This window comes from Pan troglodytes, chromosome 18, assembly GCF_028858775.2.
Source record: "Pan troglodytes isolate AG18354 chromosome 18, NHGRI_mPanTro3-v2.0_pri, whole genome shotgun sequence".
Classification (NCBI taxonomy): Eukaryota; Metazoa; Chordata; class Mammalia; order Primates; family Hominidae; genus Pan; species Pan troglodytes.
In genome coordinates this window covers 83,163,207-83,183,040 of record NC_072416.2, presented here as the reverse complement: position 1 = coordinate 83,183,040, position 19,834 = coordinate 83,163,207, and the positions used below count along the sequence as shown (strand labels likewise).

General features: G+C 47.8%; 1 protein-coding gene across 6 annotated transcripts in view; it reads left to right on the top strand.

Annotated features, from left to right (window-relative positions):
- The first annotated feature begins 754 nt into the window (after window positions 1-754).
- Window positions 755-19,834, top strand: part of ZDHHC7 (zinc finger DHHC-type palmitoyltransferase 7) — a 37,665-nt gene continuing 18,585 nt past the window's right edge. For 2 of the 6 annotated variants that reach the window (XM_063797897.1, XM_016930299.4), the window contains exons 1-2: window positions 5,628-5,734; window positions 16,643-16,728. The gene's annotated coding sequence lies outside the window, so the exon portion shown is untranslated. Of the gene's footprint in view, window positions 1,344-5,627; window positions 5,735-10,734; window positions 10,962-16,642; window positions 16,729-19,834 lie in introns of those variants that run through there. The other 4 variants (XM_016930300.4, XM_016930298.4, XM_009431341.5 and 1 more) reach the window with 4 other exon arrangements.

Below are 19,834 nucleotides of genomic sequence, written 5' to 3'. Positions count from 1 at the left end.
AGGTGTCTTCATTGAACAAGTAGGTATTGTCTGGCATACCCTTCTGGGTTATCTCGTCCTATGGGGTCTTACTTTTGTCTTTAAGCTATCTAGAGCTCTAGTGGAGCATTGTATATATACCATCATTAATGAGTTAAATGATATCTTTGACATATGTTCATTTTATATTTGTGTGAGAGTCATAATTTTATTTAAAAAAAAAGATATGCTTTTTTTTTTTGAGACTGTTCACTCTGTCGCCCAGGCTGGAGTGCAGTGGCTTGATCTCAGCTCACTGCAACCTTCGCCTCCTGGGTTCATGATTCTCCTGCCTCAGCCTCTCGAGTAGCTGCTGGGATTACAGGCGTGCACCACTACATCCGGCTAATTTATGTGTTTTTAATAGAAACGGAATTTCACCATTGTTGTTCAGGCTGGTCTCGAACTCCTGACCTCAAGTGATCAGCCCGCCTTGGCTTCCCAAAGTGCTAGAATTACAGGCGTGAGCCACCGCGCCCGGCCTTAAAATACATGTTCCTACTTTCAAACACTTAGGGCTTCCTATATGGAAGGGACAGTGGCGGTGCTCTAGTGTCCAAGTCCCTCAAGGAGGAGGCCGGGGGCTCCGCGGACCTCAGGAGTCAGGCCTCCAATCTCCAGTTCAGGGCGCTTTCCTCTTTTCCCAAGTGCTTTCTGGCTCAGCCATTTCCACTCCCGCTCCCTTACTTTCCCATTTCCTTCGGTCACATCCCCGCATATAGTACAGGCCACACCTGGAGCTGCCTCTGAGACACCGCCGCGGGCGCGGGTACACACTCCGCTAAGGGCATTCCCAACCCGGTTCCGCAGCCTAACGGCGTGGCTTGGACCCTGCTGCAGCCCGTAGCCCCTATCCTTTCTCCTCCGGACTTCAGTTTGGCGGCATCTCTGTCTTAGCGAGAGGGGCTGTGACTAAAAGCTGCCTTTCTCAATGAACTGCCAGTTTGTAAGAGCCTCCGGGTCCCCTCAAACCGCCTCGAGCGCCCCTCTCCGCGAGAGCTGCGCGGCCGGAACTGCGCCGGCGTGACGTCACTGACCTCGTCGGGTTCACTTCCGGCGCTCGCACCGCCCCGCTCTCCAGCCAAGGCTCCGGGCTCAGGCATTTGCTTGGCTGCAGCCTCCTTCCGACCTGCCCGGCGGCAGCCTCCTTCCGACCTGCCCGGCGGGACCCAGGGGACCAAGCCGAGCCGAGCCGCGGGGCCCGCTCCGGCCCGGCCATGAGCGCGGCCGCATGATGCGTCCCTGCCTCGGCCGCTGCAGTCGCCGCCGCCGCCGCCGCAGGCCGGGAGGAGCCGCAGCGCCGGGCGACCCCGCCCGGGCCTCGGGTGAGTGCGGCGGGCTGGGCCGGGCGGGCTGCTCACTCCCGGGTCTCCCGGCCACTTCTGGCCCCCACCGTGCCCTGTCCTTCCGTCGGTTCCGCCGCTCTGTCTCCACCCCGCCGCACACCTGCGACCTTCTGGAGTTCCTAGGGGCACCTCCGTGCCCGCACCTGACTTCCCTTCCAGGTGCCCCCTTGTCATTCCTTAGTTGCTCTCTCGGGATAGGGCCCGGATTGCAGCCCCAGCTTTTTGCCTGACCTTGGGCGTGACACTCAGCTCTCCGAGCCCTGGTTTTCTGTGTGGCTAATGACGGGGTGGTGGTTACAGAGCAGCTATAAACCCTGTGTAAGCTGTAAAGAGTTTTTTTATAGGCAGGTATTACAATGAGCGGTCTCGCACTTCGCGTTGTGGCTTCTCTTCCTCTTAAGCTGTAAACTTTTCTCTTTTATTCTCTGCCCATCTTCCTAGTTATCTTCCCTCCTGCTCCATGTCAGTCATGGGTGTTAGTTGCCTGAAAGGGCATCTGGGACAGTAAAGCTTTCAGGGCAGTAAGGCTCACCTCTCCTGGTGTGCTTCCTTCTACAACTTTGTCACACTCAGTTAGATAGACACACTTTATTAGCTTATGAAGAACCAGTTTATTGTGGCCGTTAAATTGGAGTGTAAGAGACAGTGTTGATGCGGCTACCTGCCTTGTAGCTTCTTTTACTGTCTGGGCTGTATACAGTGCTGGGCAAATCGCTGCTACAGTGTTGCATTTTCAGTCTGCTTAGTGTATGCACTTAAGCGCACGTATTTATCTATTTTACTGTTACTATCCCAAGGGGTTTAGAGATTTAGGTCAATGTGTATTAATATTTCTTTCTGAACTCTTCATCTCACAGATGAAGAATCTCTTTTTTGTTATGTTTTACAGTGTTTACATACCTGAAATCACCTTTTAGTCACTTTGTGGCCTGGTACGCACGCGGTGGCTCATGGCTCATGCCTGTAATCCCAGCGCTTTGGGACGCTGAGGCAGGAGGATCACTTGAGCCCAGGAGTTGGAGAGCAGCCTGGGCAACACAGTGAGATCCCCATCTCTACAAAAAAAATTAAAAAATTAGCCGGATATGGTGGTACACACCTGAGGTCTCAGCTGCTTGGGAGGCTGAGGTGGGGGGATCACTTGAGTTCGAGATCATACCACAGCACTGCAGCCTGGGCAACAGAGTGAGATCCCCATCTCAAAAAAAAAAAAAAAGTCACTTTGTTAAATTTGCTTGTTAAAAGTCAGAACTTGGTCAGGCACAGTGGCTCATGCCTGTGATCCCAGCACTTTGGGAGGCCGAGGCGGGCAGATCACGAAGTCAGGAGATCGAGACCATCCTGGCTAACACGGTGAAACCCCATGTCTACTAAAAATACCAAAAATTAGCTGGGCATGGTGGTGGGCGCCTGTAGTCCCAGCTACTCGGGAGGCTAAGGCAAGAGAATCACGTGAACCCGGGAGGCGGAGCTTGCAGTGAGCCGAGATCGCGCCACTGCACTCCAGTCTGGGCGACAGAGCAAGACTCCGTCTCAAAAAAAAAAAAAAAAAAAGTCAGAACTTGGTTAAAGTGAAAGGCTCTTGGGATATTTGAAATATGGAATGGAACTGAAATATTAACTAAATTGCAATTCTTGAACATTCTGGAAAATAGGTTAGGGGCCCACATTGGCTTCTGATTTGAGAGTTGAAGGAGAAGAAGACTATTTGAAAAGGTAATTCCCAAAGGATTCGCTAAATAACAATGGGAACTCTTCTGCTACCATTGGCTCAGAGCCTGCCTCAGTTGACAGATTAATGAATTGAAACTTTACAGCCCTGCTAATCAATGAACTATAAAAACAAATCCTCTTCAAGAACAGAAGAGTATTAGCATGAATAGAATGGCCCTCTCAGTGAGAAAGAAGCACTGAAATGAACTTTATATAAGAACAAACTTGATTCAGTCAAAAGTATGAACGTACTTTTACATTCTTACTGAAACTTACCTGCTGGCTTGGATGCTTTGTTGATATAAATAATACAATCTTTGTTAAATTAACAAAGAAAATGGGTCTAGAAATAAGTTCATATAGAAAGTTAATGTTTGGGATGAACATTGAATAGTTTTCGTGATTGGACAACTATACAAGATAATTTTACTAAAGCAGCTTTTTGGGGTATGTTTCTGTAATATTTTAACTTTAGAAGTACTTTTTTTTTTTTGAGACGGAGTTTCGCTCTTGTTGCCCAGGCTGGAGTGCAGTGGCTCGATCTTGGCTCCCCGCAGCCTCTACCTCCCGGGTTAAAGCGATTCTCGTGCCTCAGCCTCCTGAGTAGCTGGGATTACAGGCCTGAGCCACCGTGTCTGGCTAATTTTGTATTTTTAGTAGAGACAGGATTTCTCCATGTTGGTCAGGCTGGTCTCCCAACTCCTGACCTCTGGTGATCCGCCTGCCTCAGCCTCCCAGAATGGTGGGATTACAGGCGTGAGCTACTGTGCCTGACCCTTTTTTTTTTCTTCAAACCCTAGAGCAGAACATAAAGTCAAAACTGTCATTTTCACTGAAATATCTTATTCCCAAAGTTAGTCTCCAGGGTCAGTGTTAACAACTTGCTGTGTGACCCTTCGGTTGTAACATCTGAGAAGAGTTTAGTTGGACTGTGCCAGTTAGCTAGCTATAAAGTTGAGCGGGAATAGTGCCAGTCCACACAGGACTGCCCTCACTTGTGATACCAACTGCAAGTTGGCTTTTTTTTGGGGGTGGGTGTAGGTGGTGGTTCCCAAAACCACCCTTGGGTGGAGTCCAGGGAAGTACCAGATGGGGAAGCACCAAAGTCACGATTGTCCTCTCCCTGTGGACTCAGAACACGTTACTTTTTTGGCATTGATGTGTGACAATATGCATGGAGTATTGCCAGCCTGGGAAGCTCACCTGAGTCTTTGTGGTCAGTTTTTATTGAGGCCCCATTATGCAGGCATGATTGATTGATTGATTGATTGCCCACATGGTTGATCTTAGTTCCCAGATAGACTGATACCCTGTGACGAAGAGCTCCCCCCTCACCCGACATCATATTGTGAGCTGAGGACAGAGGGCAGACCTCTTTTTGGGTAAGATTAAATAAGGTTAAATTGTTTTTTGTTTGTTTGCTTTGAGAGGGTCTTGCTCTTTTGCCCAGGCTGGAGTGCGGTGGCACAATCATGGCTTACTACAGCCTTGATCTCCTGGGCTCAAGTGGTTTCTTCTGCCTCAGCCTCCCAGTTAACAGGGACCACAGGTGTACGCCACCATGTCTGGCTTATTTTTTGTAGAGATAGGGTCTCACTATGATACCCAGGCTGGTCTGAAACCCCTAGGCCCAAGCAATCCACCTGCCTTGGCCGCCCAGAGGCATGTTATACTGTGCCTGGCCTGGTTAAATTATTTACTACATATCCTACTTCTTTCCTGGTCCCTTCCTACTTGAAAATACTGTATACTACTGTGCTTTGCCATTGACAAATGACTGTCCCTTCTAGAACATGGAGGAGACACAGGCCACAGGGAGAGCTCTCAACCTTAGTTCCATTTTAACTAAAATGTCTTCGAATATCTATCCATCAGTCATTTTCTTCTGCTTTGCCTCTGAGGAAGAGACAGTCCCTCCTTCCTGATGTTAACGCTTGTGTCTGCTTTGGTCTGCTTGTTATGGGACTGTGAATTATCATTTACTATCTCTTGCCTTTTTGATTGTTTTTTCCATTTGCTGGTTTCTTCACTTGTATTTACAAACATATCCTTGTCTTGGTAATCTTGGCCCTGCTTGCTACTGAGTTCCATTCCATTTCATTCTTTCTTTTTTTTTTTTTTTGAGATGGAGTATCGCTCTTTTGCCCAGGCTGGAGTGCAATGGCGTGGTCTCGGCTCACTGCAACCTCCGCCTCCCAGGTTCAAGCGATTCTCCTGCCTCAGCCTCCCGAGTAGCTGGGATTACAGGCACCCGCCATCATGCCCGGCTAATTTTTGTGTTTTTGTAGAGACGGGTTTTTACCATGTTGCCCAGGCTGATCTTGAACTCCTGACCTCAGGTGATCCACCTGCCTTGGCCTCCCAAAGTGCTGGGATTACAGGCATGAGCCACCTCGCCCAGCCTCCATTCCATTCTTGAAAAACTTTTCAGTAGAATCCTATTAATCCTCTGATCAAACCCAGACTCCGTATGGGGCCCAGACAATGCCTTATTTTGGTTCAGCATCTTACAGTTTTGAAAACACCGTGTTCTTCTATGGTGTCTTATAGGTAGTGGGTGCTTGAAAACTGTTTGGTGAATGAATAATTTGGCAAGGCAGAGAAAGAATTCTAATTGGAGGAAACAGGAGCAAAACCACAGAGCTATGAAAGGCGAGGTAAGGGGAATCCAAAGGAGCACCATATGGAAGAGAGTGGGGAATGTTGAGCCTGGAAAGGTTGGGAGAGCCAGAAGGTTTCGCAACAGGTTGATTTTGTGACCTGTGCTGTGGTTTTGTTTTATTTAATTTTTTATTATTACTATTTTTGAGACAGGGTGTTATTCTATCACCTAGGCTGGAGTGTAGTAGCATGATCTCAACTTACTGCAGCCTCAACCTCCTGGGCTGAAGCGATCCTCTCACCTTAGCCTCCTGAGTAGCTGGGGCTACAGGTGCATGCCACTGAAACTGGCTCCTTTTTTTTTAAATTATAGAAATGGGGTCAGGCCGGTTGCTCAGGCCTGTCTTGAACTCCATGTTGCTCAGGCTGGTCTTGAACTCCTGAGATCAAATGATCTGCCCACCTCAGCCTCCTAAAGTGCCGGGATTACAGGTAGACCGGTGCCACTGCACCTGGCCCTATATATTATTTTAAAATTATTTAATTTTATTTTTCAAGGAATTTTTATATAGGTTTTTAATTTTTTTGAGACAGGGTCTCTCTCTGTTACTCAGGCTGGAGTACAGTGATGCAGTCATAGCTCACTGCAGCCTTGAACGCCTGGGCTCAAGTAATCCTCCTGCCTCAGCCTCTCGAGTAGCTGGGATTACAGCTGTGTACCACTGCGCTCAGCTAATTAAAAAATTTTTTTTGTAGAGATAGGGTCTCGCTATGTTGCCCAGGCTGGTCTTTTAACTCAAGTGTTCCTCCTGCCTTTGCCTCTCAAAGCACTGGGATTACAAGTGTGAGCCGCCACCTCTGGCCTGTGCTGTGATTTTGAACGGTGATTCCTGCAGCCATGTGGAGAGTCATTGGAATCTAGTGACCCTTGAAGTTAGCGTTCTGCAGAGGTACAGGCTAGAGATGAGGGCTGCCTAAATTTGGGTTGTGGGAAAGGTGAGAAGGATCAGAGCTGTAAGGGGGAAGTGTCATCATACATGTAGGAATGGAGGAATTTTGTGTCCAGAGGCTAAAAGGTGGTGAATCAATCCTGGTTGCATGAGGAATGTCACTGATTTGGAAAAAGACGCTAGCTCTATGTTAAGCTGGTGGTTTGGTTCACCGGGAAACACTGCCGTTCATTTGCAGCACTGCGTGAGGAGGGGCAGTCAGCTAGAGAGGCTTCCAGTCTCATTGGAGACCAGCTTTTACAGTTCACTGAAATGTTTTGAATTCTTAGATTCCATATTTCCAACATTCAATTTATTCATTACAGAATGCACTTTCTTAAACTGAGTGCTCTGGAAGCCAGTGTATTTTAATGGAAGAACACGGGCTTTGGAATCAAAACAGTTCTGACTCCACCCTAAGTGGCTGTGGATCTGAGCAAGGCACTTAGCCTCTAAGACTCAATTTTGTCATCCTGAAAATGAGCTCGTGATACGCCTGGCTTTTAGGGTGGTGGTCACATGTGTAAATCTCCTGACAAACAGAGTAGATGCTCAGTAAATAGCCTTTCTTCTCACCTTCAAATGTTTTATGTTGTCATTAACTTGTAATTGAGAGCTAAATGTATTGTTAGCATGTCATATTTTCTTAGTATTTTGAACTCTGGTTAATCTGGCATTATAAACGCTCATTTTGTATTAAACAAGGAAACTCTAGGAAGATAGGGAAGGAGGTTGGGAATACCAGCCTGATTCAGGCTCTGCTCTTCCCTGGGGCAGGATGCTTAATGAGGTTTGGAACTCTAGAGTTCTTTTTATTTCTGGATTTAGATTTCTTGAGGGTTTAGTTACCATGCTGGGATTTTTAAAAATAGCTGTTCCATTTGACTGTCAAAGTTAGGTTGTGGCTCTCGTACAGGGATGAAAGGGGAACCTTTGGGGTACGAGTAAGCATTCCTTGGAGACCACCTCATCTGGCCTGCATGCTCTAGTGAGGTCCCGCGCACATGTTTTCTGGACCTGAAGTTGTGACTTCCCTACAGGTGGGGTTTTTCTCTTCACCCCCTTCTCCCTCTTTCTCTGTAACCCTTGTGCATTTCTCTTCTACTCCTTTTCTGCCAGGCTCCTTTGGGCCTCTGGCCCACTCCTCTGGCAGATCTTATCACACGCCCCTGTCATTTGCCTGTGGACTTCCTTTCTACTTTTTCTTGTCTCCCTCAAGCACCCTTCTTCCCTTACTTATTCACTCAACAAATGTTTGTGGAGTGCGTGGTGAACCCAGGAGTGCTGGGGATACTATGAGTAACATTCCATTGAGGTGATGGCAGAACAAGCAGCCAGGGAGAGGCTGCTAGGAAGGGAGGCCAGCAGGCTCCAGATGGAGTGGGGCTTTCTAGGCCATGGTGGTGGGGTGGAGTGGGGGGTGGGGTGGGATTTTATTCGCACTGAAAAGGCAGTGATTGCACGAGCTTAGGGAGGGGAGTGAGATGATCTGATTTATGTCTGTAGAAGACCACTCTGGGTGCTGCATGGGGGACTGGACTGTTGGGTGAGCAGAGGCATGAGAGTAGAGAGAGGACTGGTCAGCAGGTGATCGAGCACTCCCCAGGTGAGAGCTCATGGGACCTTGGTCTGGGCGGGTGAGGAGGTGGGAGAAGTGGTCGGATTTGGGGTAGGTTTAGAGGTGCACCCCATAGGACTTGCTGATCAGCTAGATGTGGAGAGGTGGGGAATGAGATACATGAAGGGCGGGGCCTTTTTTTTTGCGTGTAGTGTGCCGTTTATTGAGATGGGAAAGAGTGGGGTCGTGACTGAGTGGGGGAGGTTCTGCTTTGACCCTCCTGCCCTGGAGTTGTTAAGTGGCCAGTTGGATAGACGCCCTGAGGGATGCATCGTCAGCCTGAGAGTTTTCCAGATATCTTTTTTTGTTTAAACTTCGTGAAACTGAGGTTCCCCATGAGCTCCTTTGTGGAGAGCATGTAGATGAAGGGAAGGCCGAGGACTAAGCCCGGGTGCTCCCGGTGTTTACATGGGTGGAGGAGAAGTATCCAGTCAGAGACCGGGTGTGGCTAGGGGGAAGGGAAGTCAGTGTTGTCCCCCAGGCCCCTCACTCCTGAGACTGGCGTTCCCTCTCCCACTTCCACGGTTCATTGTGTGCTGTGTGTGTTCCCCCACTTTGCCATGTTTTTGATCTGCAGTGTTCTGATCCTACTGTAGAGTGATTAAGTATTTTAATATGAAATGCCCTTCTAGAAAGGTCAGGCAAGGTCACTATTCGCCGTATGACTTATGTGCCAGCATATCATTGAGATCTGGCTTGAGTTGGGTTAATATTCTGGTGTGGATTTTTTTTTTCCTTAAAAGTAATATTCTGATCTTTGGATTCAGTAATTTGAGTAGAAAATCATGGTTTCTTACAGCATCATTTCCTATGGTAGGATTTGAAAGGACAAACTGAATATTTCATGATTGCCAGTTGATGGCAAGAGCACTTAGGAGCGCAGTCGCCATCAGCTCACTGCAGTGGGTCAGCTGAGTGCTGCGCTCCTTTTGTGAGTAGAGGGAGGACGTGAGCTCCCTCTGTAGCCTTCCCCACCTTGACTCAGGTTCCCTGACTCATCCGGGCTGGTGGCATACCTGGGATGTGGCCCCATTTGCACGGCCCATAGGAACCACTGCCTCCGGATCTTACAGCGCCCCCCTGGACCCAGCCTCAGTCCTGCCCCTCACTTCCTCTGAGTCTGTTTCTCAGGCTCCTCGGGCCCTCAGTGCCCTGAGTTTCGGTCACTTGGCTTACCAGGCCTCTCCTCCTGCCCCCTGGACTCTGAGGTTGGCCTCTCCCGCTTGCATCTTGGTCTTGCCTTCGTTACTCTGCTTTTCTAGCCCATCATCCTGGCTAATCTCCAGCCCTGGGTAAGTTTACGGTGCTGGGCTGGGCTTTTGGATAAAAGGACCAGCCATTCCCATCCTCTATGAGACACTTAAGGTGTCAGCATTGTCTGGGCCCTGCAGGGTGACAGTTCAGGCCCCTCTTGGCCGCCGCCTCTCCACCCCATTTCCATTTTGCGGTCTCCATAGGCCCTCCCAGCGCCGCAGCCCCGCTCCTCCTCTCTGCTGAGACACTCAGCACTCGTCTTCCTGAGTGTGAACTGCTTTCACTTCTCTTCATCCCCGGGTTTCCCCTTTCTTCCTCCAGGGAGGAAGGATCATTCCGCTTTGTCGACCATCCCCCCACTCCACCCACGCTTTCTCCTATCGATAAAATTCACACTTGATTCAGATTTCCTCAGCTTTTCCTTAATGTCCTTTCTCTGTCCCAGTATCCCACCCAGGATCACACAGGACATGAGTGGGCACATCTCGTCAGCCCCTCTTGGCTGTGGTGCTTTCTCAGGCGTTCCTTGTTTGGATGACTGGCACTTGGGAGCAGTGCTGTGGGTCAGGGATTTTTTTGTAGGATGCTCTTCTCTTGGGACTTGTTTGATATCTTCCTCATGACTAGACTTGGGTGATGCAGTTAGAGGGCCTGTCTCGCCACAGCCTGTCAAGGCTGCGTTCTGTCCACATGACTCATTGCTGTGGATGTGGCCTTGAACACCTGGCTGACTGAGGTGGTGTTTGCCAAGTTTCTCCTCAGTAAAGTTATTTTCCTCCTTTCCGTACTCCACTCGTTAGAAACTGTCCCTGTGAATGGCCATACTTGAGGGGTGGGGAGCAGAGTCCTCCCTGCTGGAGGAGAAGCCGCAGGCATTCCTCAGACTCGTGGCGCTGGGTATTTGTCTATTTTCTGTTTATTCAGCCACTGCTTTATATCAGTCTGGACTCGTGCATGTTTACTTGATGCTTCGGGTTATAAAGCAATACTATTTTATTTTCCTGGAAAAAGCTTTGGCCATTGGGAGCTCTTTTACTTGGTTCCTATATCCCTTTCATGAGCCCACCTGTCCCCATGATTGTGTGTGTGTGTATTGTGAACACTTCATTATTCTCTGGCAATACAAGATGCTCCAAGCTCATCTTGTATATATATATATTTTTTTGCCTCAGTCCTGGTTCCTTTTATTTATTAGAGAATGGTATTAAAAACCAAGATCTGTGGTGGCTCACACCTATAATCCCAGCACTTTGGCCGACCTGGGAAGATCGCTTGAGCCCAGGAATTCAAGACCAGCCTGGGCAACTAGCAAGATCCCATCTTGAATATTAAACAACAACAACAACAAACCAAGATCTGGGAATTAGGTGTGCTGGTGGCTGTTGGTGTGTTGCTTCTAGGCCGTCTCAGCTGACAGAGCAAGTAAGTATATGTGTGGATGCTAACCCATGTGTGTATACATATCTGTAGATATTTCCATATGCAACTGCTTGTATCTTCCTTAAACCAAAAACTTAGGTCATTCTAGCTTCCTCCTCTTGCTTACCTGGAAACTTCCACCCCAACAGTGAGAAGCCTGGCTCTTGCCATCCATTTACTTAATTTTTTTTCTTTTTTTTTTTTTTGAGACAGGGTCTTGCTCTCTTGCCCAGGCTGGAGTGCAGTGGTGCGATCTTGGCCCACTGCAACCTCAGCCTCCAGGGTTCAAGTGATTTTCCTGCCTCAGCCGCCCAAGTAGCTAGGATTACAGGTACTGGCCACCATGCCTGGCTAATTTTTGTATTTTTAGTAGAGACGGGGTTTTGCCGTGTTGGCTAGGCTGGTCTTGAACTCCTGACCTCAAGTGATCCACCCACCTTGGCCTCCCAAAGTGCTGGGATTACAGGCATGAGCCACCGCGCCCGGCCCCAGTTATCTTTTAAACCATCTGGTTTACCTAAGGTCTGGTGCCTCCCATTCCAGCAGAGTGAAGTACAGAGTTCCAGGTTTCTTAGCGTGGCATTCAGGCTGTGGTTCCATTGGACCTCAGGCTTGTCCTTCTGGTCACATTCCCCTCTGGAATGCTGAATTCCCTTCTGCCTCTGTGCTGTGTCACATGATCGTCCTCTCTTGTCCATGTCTTTCTGGTCTGCTGGGGCCCACCCATGCTGTCTGTTGTCTTTATTGACACTTTCTCTGGTTCTTCCAGAAGTAGCTGTTTTCATTTCTCTCCCTGATCACGCTTTGCTGCTAACTTGGGGAAAGTACTTTGCACATTGGATCCTCACCTCGCTGCTGTGTGCACTCTGCTCCTGTGGCTCAGGCTGTCTTTGGCTACACATCCTTGAGGCCTTGCACAGAGTACGTGCTTGGATGCTCACCCCCCAACTCCCCAGCCTGATGTTTGAATTGAGTGGACTGTTCATGGCAGGGGTTGAGTTTGTTTTGTATCCTTCTGTCCTAAAACAGGTTTGCTTAATTCCGTTTTTTATGGGGCTGAAGTGGGTGTATGAACAGTAAAGCAATGACAAATTTAAATAGTATTTTAATATAAACATGGATACCAGACTCTAGGGTGGACATTCTTAGCAGTGCAGTGGTAAAAATAATTATGTCTTGGTTCTTTTCTGTAGTCACTGATCACCAGAGAATGCTGGTATCTTTTGTTTACTTGTTTTCAGTGTGTTCCTGAGAAATACATTTTCTGTTTATAGCCAAGGAAAAAAGTAAGGGCGAAGAGCTTAAGACACTTGCTTGAAGTTACAGATACAAGTAAATCCAAGACAGGGTCTGGACTCAGGAACGCGGGTTATCCAGGAAGAAAAGTGACTCCACTGCTCGCTGGGACTTGCCTTGTGCCGCACCCTTGCACTGTCACACCGGCCGTACATACCTGTGCTGGGTATTTTTTCTCCTGCTCATGTTTTTAATTGAGGCATGATTAATGTACAGTGAAATGCACAATTTTATTTTATTTTATTTTAGAGACAGGGTCTTGCTCTGTTGCCCAGGCTGGAGTGCAGTGGCACAAACACAGCTCACTGCAGCCTTGACCTCCGAGACTCAAGCGATCCTCCTGCCTCAGCCTCCTGAGCAGCTGGGAGTACAGGCCCTGCCCAGCCAATTTTTAAAAAAATTTTTTTGTAGAGACAGGGTCTTGCCATGTTGCCCAGATTAGCCTTGAACTCTTGGGCTTAAGTGATCCTGCCTTGGACTCCCAAAGCACTGGGATTATAGGTATGAGCCACTGTGCCCGGCCCCACAATTTAAAGTGTATAGTCTATTGGGCTTTTTTTAAACAGCGAATTGTATTTTGTTTTGACAAACGCATATGCCTGTGTCACCCACTTCCCTCTCAAGATACAGGCATGTCTGTCAACTTACAATGTTACCTTGGCCCTTTCCACAGTCACTTCTACTTGTGCTCAAATCCTTATTCTGATTTCTTTCTAAATAAACGAGTTTGCCTCATTTAGAATATCATACACATAGAATCACACTATATATTCTTCCGTGTCTGGCTTCTTTCAATTAGCATAATATTTTTGAGATTTAGCCATGTTGCTTGTATCAGTAATATTTTCCTGCTTTTTTGCTCAGAAGTATGCCATTATGTGAATACACCAATGTTTGTTATCTATTTCCTGTTGACGGGTTTGGGTTGTTTTCAGTTTGGGGGTATTATGAACAAAGCTGCTGTGAACAGTATCGGACAAGTTTTTGTGTTCATATTTATATTTATTTTTCTTGGGTAAATACCTGGAAGTGGAATCTCTGAGTCACAGGGTAGGTATTTGTTTAACTTTGAGAAAGTGCCAGACTGCTTTCCAAAGTGGTTACTTTTTTAAATTTATAAAATTAATTGGAGATTTCATCTCATTGTAGAAAATCTGGTGTAGACCTGATGCTTGCGATTCACAGTCCTGAATTTTGCAAACCAGTTTCCGATTTTAAGACATTGCTAAGATAAGCTCATTGGAAAACAGTTCAAAATATTACTAAGCATTTCAAGTTTCTGGCTGGTGCATAGATATTTGAATAAAGTTACTATATATAAATGCTGCATTTAGCCTGGGCACGGTGGCTCACGCCTCTAATCCCAGCACTTTGGGAGGCTGAGGCGGGCGGATCACCTGAGGTCAGGAGTTCGAGACCAGCCTGGCTAACATGGTGAAACCCTGTTTCTACTAAAAATACAAAAAATTAATTGGGAGTGGTGGCGTGTGCCTGTAATCCCAGCTACTCGGGAGGCTGAGGCAAGAGAATTGCTTGAACCCCAGAGGCGGAAGTTGCGGTGAGCCGAGATCACGCCACTGCACTCCAGCCTGGGCAAAGGAGTGAGACTCCATCTCAAAAAAAAAAAGAAAAAAAGGTTCAGAAGGGATTGAGAGCTGGAGCTCTGTTGGGGAACCAGTGCTGTGTCAGCATTTGTCTAGGGCCTGGGCAGAAGCTTGAGGGAAAAGCGACCCCTGAGGGATCTTGCAGTCGGTGTGATGGGCACAGGGACCTCCACAGAGCAGGCCCAGGTGGAGGCTTGGCACACTAGGGCGGGAGACAGCGAGCCATCTCGGGTTATCGGGAGGCACCCCAGAATATGTTTTCAGAAACTAGTCAGGGCTCTTGGTTTCAGACAACAGACAGCAGCTGGGGGTTGACTCAGGCAGAAAAAGCACCGTCGTGGAAGCATCTCAGCTACAGATGGAGTGGAGGAGCCAGGCAGCCGGCGCCGAAGCCAGAGCCGAAACCTACCACAAGGAGATCTGCTTGCGCCCTTTTCTCCCAGGGACCCCTGTGCTCAACCTCTGTTGTTTGGAAGGTGGACCTCCTGACCCGATCTTCTAATTTTTTTTTTTTTTTTTTTTTTTTTTTTTGAGACAGTCTCGCTCTGTCACCCAGGCTGGAGTGCAGTGGCGCGATCTCGGCTCACTGCAAACTCCGCCTCCCGGGTTCGCGCCTTTCTCCTGTCTCAGCCTCCCGAGTAGCTGGGACTACAGGCGCCCGCCACCACGCCCGGCTAATTTTTTTTTATTTTTAGTAGAGACGGGGTTTCACCGTGTTAGCTAGGTTGGTCTCGATCTCCTGATCTCGTGATCTGCCCGCCTCGGCCTCCCAAAGTGCTGGGATTACAGACCCGATCTTCTAATTTTATTTTACATTCTCTTCTCAGTGTTTTCTCTCTGTCTTCTAGTTCTCCTCTCTGGGACATTTCTATTTTTTTTTTTTTTTTTTTTTTTTTTTAGACGGAGTCTCGCTCTGTCGCCCAGGCTGGATGGAGTGCAGTGGCGCCATCTCGGCCCACTGCCAGCTCCGCATCCCGGGTTCATGCCATTCTCCTGCCTCAGCCTCCCGAGTAGCTGGGACTACAGGCGCCCACCACCACGCCCAGCTAACTTTTGTATTTTTAGTAGAGACAGGGTTTCACTGTTTTAGCCAAGATGGTCTCGATCTCCTGACCTTGTGATCCGCCCACCTCAGCCTCCCAAAGTGCTGGGGTTACAGGCGTGAGCCACCGTGCCTGGCCCATTTCTACTCTTTTGTCCAGTTCTGTTTAAGAATATTTAGAGGCTGGGTGCGCTGTCTCACATCTTTAATCCCAGCACTTTGGGAGGCCAAGGCGGGCGGATCACGAAGTCAGGAGATCGAGACCATTCTGGATAACATGGTGAAACCCCGTCTCTACTAAAAATACAAGAGATAATTAGCCAGGTGTGGTGGCGGGCACCTGTAGTCCCAGCTACTCAGGAGGCTGAGGCAGGAGAATGGCGTGAACCCGGGAGGTGGAGTTTGCAGTGAGCCGAGATTGCGCCACTGCACTCCAGCCTGGGCGACAGAGCAAGACTCCATCTCAAAAAAAAAGAAAAAAGGAAAATTTAGAATCTATAGACTGTTGTATTTTCGTTGTAGAATAACCAGGAAGTTCTTAAACTGTTCCTCTTTTTGTTTCACAGAGCCAATCTCTTCTCTTATTTTGAAGAATATGAATTTTACCTATGCCTTGTTGACATTTTCTTCTCTGTGCATTGTGCGTGTTCTGGACTCTTACCCTTCATTTCTGTTTTGTGCTCTTTCATGAATCGTGTTTGGATTTAATTTTTTTTTTTTTTTTGAGACAGAGTCTAGCTCTGTCGCCCAGGCTGGAGTGCAGTGGTGCCATCTTGGCTTACTGCAACCTCCGCCTCGTGGGTTCAAGCAGTTCTCTGCCACAGCCTCCCGAGTAGCTGGGATTACAAGCGCCCACCACCACGCCCAGCTAATTTTTGTATTTTTAGTAGCGACGGGGTTTCACCATCTTGGCCAGGCTGGTCTTGAACTTCTGACCTCATGATCCACCCGCCTCGGCCTCCCAAAGTGCTGGGATTACAGGTGTGAGCCACCGCGCGTGGCCTGGACTTTCTTTTTTTATAATGGAGCTACGACAAGCACTTGGAACCTCTCTGTCCGTGGCGGGGGTTTCCCTGTGGCCCTCGACTTAGGGAGGTCTGACAGTGAATCTGACCTTCTTCTTGGGTTTTCCCTACATCGCAGAGTCTTTAGACCTTTTTCTTGGGTCATATTAGTGCTAGAGAGGATTCCTCGACCCTCCCATCTGTCAGGGTTCGGGGAGCTACGTGGGAGATGCGTGCCAGGAGTCTCTGCTCTCATTGAGTGGCCCTCACTGGGTTCCACTGTCTTCCTTCACCTCCTCGCCCCTCCCACAGCAGGGCCTGCCATTCTAGTCCACCCCTCCTGCCTCAAGTGCTCTGTCTCTCTGTTCTGTGATTCCTTTAATGTGGCCAGTAAATCAGCTTATCGACGGTAGAAGTGCAGGCTACCCAGATTTGGTCTGCCCTAGGGGATTTTTCTGGAGGGATTTTAGCTTATAGATCTGTATTTAACACTGGGGCTAAAAGAGCAGGAGGGTAAATGGAAATATTTAAAATAAATTACTTGATTTCCAGGATTGTGAATTTACCTAGTAATCAAAACTTAGAAGAGCAATGATTTCATACTTAAGGATAGTTCTGAGTGACAGAACTTGATGCGTCAAATGTTACGCTCCAAAAATTAATCATACCCTAAGAAATATGACACACGTCTGTCATAAAATAAATCACTTTTTCTAATCAGATTTTATTACCTTTCAGATCCGATCACATAGGACAGTATGCACCTTAAGATCCTGAAGAAACGGCACAAAATGTTCAAGTGATGTTTAGAAATAACTTGTGAGGTAAGAGTGTGATTATTTAGGGTCCAATCACTGTTTCCTTTCTCACAGCTGACACTAGCTTGTATATTACTAAAAAGGTAACCTGTGCATGTGGCAAAGCAGAGGCGTGGTGCCAAGCTGACAGGCACGCCTTCCTTTTCATCCGCTGCCTTCCGGTCCTAAAAGGGGAGGGTGTATCTGTGGAGGGGACTCCATGAATTGAATTGATGAGTTCTTGGCCAGTATCACAAGATGAGGGGAATACCCTGCTTTCCACCTGAAATGGAAAGTGGTTTGTTTTTTTTTTGTCTGCTTTTTTTGAGATGGAGTCTCAGTCTGTTGCCTAGGCTAGAGTGCAATGGCGTGATCTTGGCTCTCTGCGACCTCTGTCTCCCAGGTTCAAGCGATTCTTCTGCCTCAGCCTCCCTAGTAGCTGGGATTACAGGCACCCGCCATCATGCCCGGCTAATTTTTATATTTTTGGTAGAGACGGGGTTTCACCATGTTGGCCAGGCTGGTCTTGAACTCCTGACCACAAGTGATCCACTCGCCTTGGCCTCCCAAAGTGCTGGGATTACAGGCGTGAGCCACTGTGCCCGGCCTGAAACAGAAAGTTTTTGCTTGTGTGGTTGTCCCTTTAAATATGGAGATTTGTAGTGTTGCTTTTGGTGTTCTGGGAAACAGGGCTTTATTTAACATGCCGAGAAAGAGCTTAGGTTCGGGAGTGTTGAGAAAATCCCATTAAATCGGCCATTAGGGTAGAAGAGTGATGCTGGGACATCTGTGTGAGAGTGCCCAGTGTTTCACGGTTCCCTCAGAAACTGTCTTGAGTATGAAGTCAACGGTGGTTTTAGAATTCGGTGCAGAATAAGGCTGTGCCCTTGCTCCTAAGGAATGTGTACATTTTAATACCGCATCTCAAATGGCCGTGCTGTTTGCTTTTAGATTAGCTTCCATGTAAAGGAATGGTTTCTTCATTTCTTCCCCTCCCTTCCTGTTGCATTACTCAAGTGTAAATACAGTGACTCAGAGACACGAGTGAGTGCACTGTGTTACTGAGAGCTGTATTTGTCCAGCCTAACTTTGCTATATTCGTTTGTTGCTTTGTTGAAAATAAAGCAGTTTTTGGATTTCATGTTATTTTCCTGTTGACTTCTAACGGATCTTACAGATATGGCACTAAAGGCCTCAAGTATGATATGTCACCCTAATATGTGCTTATAGGAACGTCCTGCCATGGCCAGTGTTTGGTGTCTATGGGCGCTCTCCTTACACAGCTGTGCCTGCCATCCGCACCCCCAGGTCAGGCATGGAGCCACAGCAGCATCCTGCACTCCGTGGAGGTCTTACCAGGACCTGAACCAGGAAGGCGGAGCTGAGCTGGCTCAGGTGTCACATGTGTGCCTTTAGAAGACTTTCAAGAGGCCCTGCTTTCTGGAGAGAGCTCAGACTGCCCAAACATTGTGCTCTGACAAAAGTATAGCTTGTTTTACTGCCTGGAAAGCACCCTTCCTTTTCTCATGGAACGTGTCCTATTAGAGAAGTCACCATAAAGCAAAATGGTTCTGCTCAGAGGAATTTTTCAGCTTACGGCCTTGATGTACCTGGGCCCACAGATAACGATTCACCAAGAAACTTAGATGGAAATCAGCAGGAGGTGATTGGAATCTGAGAGAGGGACTGCTTGCTTTTTGTTGCATCTGCCTTTTAGCAAACATGCCCTTGCTGTGCGCCAGACAGCATGCAAGGCACGAGGGGGACAGGGCAGGAGGAGACCCAGACCCCCCTGGAGGGGCTGACATCAGGCCCGGAGGTGGGACCTGCAAGAGCTCTCAGGTAGCAAGTGGTAAGTACCTGGGAGGGAGAGCTGGTGAGTGTGCCCAGGGCTTCAGCGGAGGCAGAGAAACTTGCAGGTACTTTCTCAGCCCCCTGACAGTCAGGCTTTACTAGTGGTGCAGGCAGAAGCAGTTTCAGCCTTCATCTCCAGATAGTCACATGTGATGTCTAGAGACCTCTTCACAAAGTGCTCCTCAGAAGAAGAGAACTCCCTTTTCAGGTTGGCTTGCCTAGAAGAGAGAAAAGTTAGGCCCTGCAGGGTGAATGGGGTTTATGTAGAGGCAATGGTGCTGCAAAGGTATTTGCAGGGGATGTTGAGCAGATAGATCCAGAAGATGTGGGTTCAGAAAATGCTGAAGGAATGGTTGGCTAAGGGGTCTTTCCAAATTCTTTTGATCTTTAGTTTTTTCTATTTCACTTAAATGCTTATTTTTAAAAGTTTTTTTAATTAAAACAATTTTTTTGACATTGGGTCTTACTTACTCTGTTGCCCAGGCTGGACTGCAGTGGTGGGATCGTGGCTCACTGTAGCCTCAACCTGCCAGTGTCATGCGAACCTTCCACCTCAGTCCCCCAAACAGCTGGGACTACAGGTGTGTGCCACCATGCCTGACTATAAAAAAAAAAAACAATTTTTTTTGGTAGAGATTGGGTCTTCCCATGTTGCGCAGGCCAGTCTCAAACTCCTGGGCTCAAGAGATCCTCCCACCTTGGCCTCCTAAAGTGCTGAGATTACAGGTGTAAGCCACCACACTTAGCCTTAAGCATGTATTTATTTATTTTTATTTTTTGAGACAGGATCTCTCTGTCATCCAGGCCGGAGCGTGGTGGCATGATCATGGCTCACTGCAGCCTCAACCTCCCAGGCTCAAGCAATCTTCCCCCCTCAGCCTCCCTAGTAGGGGGGACTATAAGCGCAAGCCACCATGCCTGGTTAATTTTTATTTTCTGTAGAGATGAGGTCTTACTCTGTTGCCCAGGCTGATCTCAAACTTCTGGGCTCAAATGATCCTTCTGCCTCAGTCTCCCAAGTGCTGACTTGAGCCACTGCACCCAGCCTTAAACATTTTTTAAAGCTGCTTTTATCTGATTGAAAAATAGGGCTATTTTACTGACTTTGGAAAACAATTTCATTTTGCTCTTGTACCAGTCAGCATTTTTGCATCGAGAGGAAATTTTTTAAAGTATTTGGCGAATGAATCCTCACCACATGTTCATTCGGCAAATGTTTTCATAATTGCTATGTTCCAGTTGCATTTAAGAAAAGAAAAAGTCACACCCAGATTTGAAA